The sequence below is a fragment of the Dipteris shenzhenensis genome, chromosome 14 (assembly GCF_047967505.1).
Source record: "Dipteris shenzhenensis isolate YYH24624 ecotype China chromosome 14, Dip_SZ_1.0, whole genome shotgun sequence".
Taxonomy (NCBI): domain Eukaryota; kingdom Viridiplantae; phylum Streptophyta; class Polypodiopsida; order Gleicheniales; family Dipteridaceae; genus Dipteris; species Dipteris shenzhenensis.
Window position 1 is genome coordinate 19479326 of NC_141609.1, and position 4974 is coordinate 19484299.

Consider the following 4974-nt stretch of genomic DNA (forward strand, 5'->3'; position numbering starts at 1 on the left):
ATTCGAGGCAGACAGGATGGCAACAGTAGAGGTCAGAGCACCATTAGCACCTAGCATTAACACGGTGATTGATCCCAACAACTTCCAAGAGGTAATAGAGCAACATGGAAAACATCCCCGATTGGATGGCACCGCACTACCAAGCTTGATAAGTTGCCCAGTCTCACGATGCCCATTGGGACCTTACTAAGAAATTGCCCTACAATGTGGGAAAGTTTCAAGGGATGAATCGAATCTTCACAATACTTCCCCCCACCTGAAGAAGAGAAAAATATAATTTTGGTAAAATTCGGTGCTCGGGATGACATAAAATATGGAAATATGTAACCATCCCGCTGGAGCATAAAGCCTTTGGTCAATACTCGGCAATCGTGGACGGTAGAGCCGGAATAAACATTCTGGCAAGAGAGCTATATGAAGAATGGGACCTACCTCCAATGCAGAAGGCCACATTTAACATCCGCCTAGCTGACCACACAAAAATGAGCCATTGGGTATCATTGACAATGTGTCAACAAAAATTGCTGGAGTAAGATTCACACTCTAGTTTACTATCTTGGATCTTCCCAAGGGCACCACACTATACCATATATTGTTGGGAATACCATGGCTTCAGGAAGCGTTGATACTCCATGATTAGGGCACCGATAGGATCACTATCCAAAATAGAGAAACTGCTATCAAGATAAATCTAGGAACATGGGAAGTCAACCCACTATTCCTAGAAATGTTGAAGACACTTCTTCCACTACAACCACCAGTCATGCGTCCCCTGAACCTACCAATGCACAAAAGCCCATAGAAGGGGCTACACAAAGTGACATCAACAATTGGATACAGACGTTGGCTATAATGGACAATTGTAAAATAACACGTCTAATGTTGCTAGATGTGGATGCCCAAATGATACAACTAGAAGCACCAATCTGGGATGATGAATCAGAAGTAGTGGAAATGCCAGTCTTCATGACAGGCGTCAAATGGGACAGTGACCCTAAAGAGTCCATAATAGAAGGCTACGGTGCCGACATAGAGTGGGATCTAGAAATAGAAGCTAATAATGCATCCTTGGAAGGCCAAGTATTTGACAATGACTTGGCGATCCTATAGGCACTCATGGCCATTGAATTCCCCAAGATCGACCCTCCATCACAATCCAAAATCAACCGGTCCAGAAAAAAGGAGGGTGAATAGCGCCACAAGGCCAAGATAGAGCATTTCAATGAATTCGAAAGAATGCAAACAAGAGTGGTAGAATTGTACTTGACTAAGCCCACAAAAGCACCTGAGTCCCCAAATTTTAAATGGGATCCTAAAGGGCTTGAAGGTCTTTGTATGGCTAAAGAACTACTCCTTGGGAGTGCAACTCCTATTGAAAATCCATCATTGGTCTCACAAAGCAAAAAGCTTAGAAAGTTCAAACCCAATGTGAGAACGAAGAGTGAAAAGGTGAATAGTAACAAAAAAGAAGAATAAGGGAACACACATGAATTGGACCAAACATATTCCAGGGGAGCTAGCAGCCAAGCAAGCACCTCAAAGTGCCATGAAGGCCTAAGGGAAGTTCCCAATTACTTCAAAAACTACACTAGAGGAGAAGCAACAATAGCAATGCCTAGGCCAGTCAAGGAATCAGAGCTCACAGAAACAGAGAATATTAAGGATACCCCAGTTTATGAAGGACCAGCTAAGACAAGGAAACTGAATCTTGCCTTGGACGGAAGAAAAGCCTGTGTACATCGTTGAACAGCTCACTCTAGAAGAAGAAAATGAATTGAAAGCATTGCTAATGGAATATAGAGATTGCATGGCTTGGTCCTACAAAGAAATGAAAGGGATTTTCCTAGAAGTTGCAGTATATACCATACCAATATTGGAAGGATCCAAACCAAAGGTATGTGGACCTTACAAGACAAATCCCAAGTATGGCACCCATGTCTATGAAGAACTAGAAAAACAACTGGAGGCTGGTTTCATTTATGAGATCGAGCATATCGATTGGGTGTCACCAATTGTGATTATTCCTAAGAAAAACAAGAAGCTCAGAATATGTGTTAATCTCAAGAACGTCAATGTAGCAACAATCAAAGATCATTATCCCCTACCATTGACTGAAACAGTTTTAGAAAGGGTAGCAGGATTTGAAGTGTAAGCTTCTTGGATGGGTTCAATGCGTACAACCAAGTACAAATTGCACCTCAAGATCAGGCAAAGATAGCATTTGCCACAGAATGGGGCATTTTTGCATACAGAGTCATGCCATTTGGCTTATGCAATGCCCCATCTACTTTTCAAAGGGTAATGTACACCGCCTTCAAGGAATTTCTCAACAAGTTCCTACAAGTCTTCCTTGACGACTTGTGCGTACACTCAGGAAAAAAGGATCACTTGAAATGCCTTGAAGAAGTGCTTTAAAAATGTAGGCAGTATGGAATCTCTTTGAATCCTCTAAAATGCCAATTCTTGGTCACACACGGAGTAGTCTTGGGACACATAGTCTCTCGACATGGGATTGCAACTCACATGGACAAAATAAAGATCATCATGGAACTTCACCCCCCACTAAATGCCAAGGGAATTCAAGTCTTCATGGGACATGCTGGATACTATAGAAGATTCATACTAAGGTATGCCATGATTGCAAGGCCCCTAAACAAGCTCCTAGTCAACTTCATTTGGACAGATGAATGCGAACAAGCATTCGAAACCCTCAAGTGGAGATTGATCACAGCCCCTGTTCTAATGGCACGAAATTGGGACATAGATTTTCATGTACATACTGATGGTTCCAATTATGCAATAGGGAGTGTGTTATGTCAACCTAGCAAACACAACAAAGACTACCCCGTATACTTTGCAAGCAGACAACTAAATGATGCGGAGGTGAATTACACCACAACAGAAAGAGAAGCCTTGGCAATGATCTACAACATGAAGAAATTTCGACACTATCTATTGGCTACTGACTTTATCTTCTACACAGTTCATCAAGCCTTATTATATCTTGTGAATCGGCCATGTACCATAGGCCGGATCACTCGATGGCTTCTACTGCTACAAGAGTTCAATTTCAAAATCGTGGTGAGAAAGGGAGCTCAACACTTCATTGCTGATCACATGTCACAATTGAGGACAGGAGAAGAACCAAAAGGAATAAAAGATGACCTACCAGATGCCGCATTATTTCAAATAGACGCTGTGCCTAATTGGTGTGCAGATTATTGGGTATTTAATGGTAGGAAGACCACCTTCTAAAATGAAAGCAGTGGATGCTAGGAAACTAATTCTAAAAGCTACACCCTATCAACTCATTGTAGGACAACTATACAAGATGGGCAAGGACCAGGTTTTAAGGAGATGTGTGATGCCACATGAGATCATGCCAATCCTCAGTGAAGCACATGAAGGCATTGCAAGTGGACATTTCCAAGGGGAACCGATAGTAAGAAAAGTCCTTCTTGCAAGATACTGGTGGCCAACACTTTGGTCAGATGCCTATGAATATGTCAAAAGCTAAGATGTATGCCAACGAACTTCTAAACCACAACACAAAGACTTCAATCCCCTAACAACTGTCGTTGCACAAAAACCCTTTGAAAAATGGGGGATTGATTTTGTGGGTCCCATCCATCCAGCAACAAAAGGAACACAGGCATGGTACATCATTGTGGCCACAAATTACTTTACCAAGTGGGCTGAAGCTAAAGCCGTCAGAAAGGCAGATGCCAAAAGCACAGCAATGTTCTTGTACAAGAATGTGATCACCCGATTTGGATGTCCCATTGAAATTGTGTTAGATAGAGTTCATCCAAGAACTCTTGTCTGGCTTTATGGTGATCCATAGAAAGAGCACACCTTACTACCCCCAGGGAATGGACAAGCTGAATCCACCAACAAAATTCTATGCATTGTCCTCACCAAGGTAGTAGAACCAAAGCGTTCTGATTGGGTAGAGAAACTAAATGCAGCCTTATGGGCATATAGAACCACACTCAAGGTCAGTACAGGAAATACACCTTTTCAAATAGTGTGCTACCTTGAAGCTGTGGTCCCACTGGAATTTGTAATACCTAGTCTACGCATAGAAGTATAAGAACGTATGGGAGATCATGAATCACTTAAAGAAAGACTCTACCAATTAGAGAAGCATACAACGACCAGATTAGTTGCCTACCATGCCATGACAATAGAAAAACGAAGAAGGAAGGCATGGTTTGATAGAAACCTCAAAGATAAAGACATCAAGGAAGCTAACCTGCATCTGCTGTACAATACCAAAGTCCATAAGGGCAAGCTTAAATTTCTAGGTCAAGGACCCTATAGAGTCAAAAAAAAAGAATCCCATTGGAGATGTGCTACTAGAAACACTAGATGGAGTCCAGTTCACAACAACAATAAATGGGAGCCGACTAAAGTGCTACTACATCAACATGCAAGCCATCCCTGATAATAATGAAGATTTGGGGGTCCCAAGTCTTCCATAGTTAGGACTAGATTGTTTCATAAGCACTCATTAGCATATGTACGCCTTCGCACATATAGGTAATTTCAATCGGTTTCAACCTAGGGCTCAGAGGTGATGATTGAGTCCTAGCTGCCCTATGATTCCCTTAGCAAATTAAGCATATAGGAGGAATGCCTACCTCACTAGTCATGCATAGCACACCCACACATTTCGAGCACTACGAATAAATTGCACAAATAAAAGCCCCAAGAGATACTTGTTTTAAATCCACACACACACCACCCTCATCACAAAAAGAGTAAAATGCATTAGCCACTCACAAAAGAAACATGCACTCTTGGCACATGGCACTATATTGGCATTGTCAAAATGGGACCTGATTCATGTGTGCAATGCCAGGGTGAAGATAGTCCAATAAGATGGGAAAAAGGTCTACAACGCCATTGGCAGAGCGACACCATGCCAAACGGCCTAAGCCTCAACCTCAACAACCCTCCTCAAATCACCAA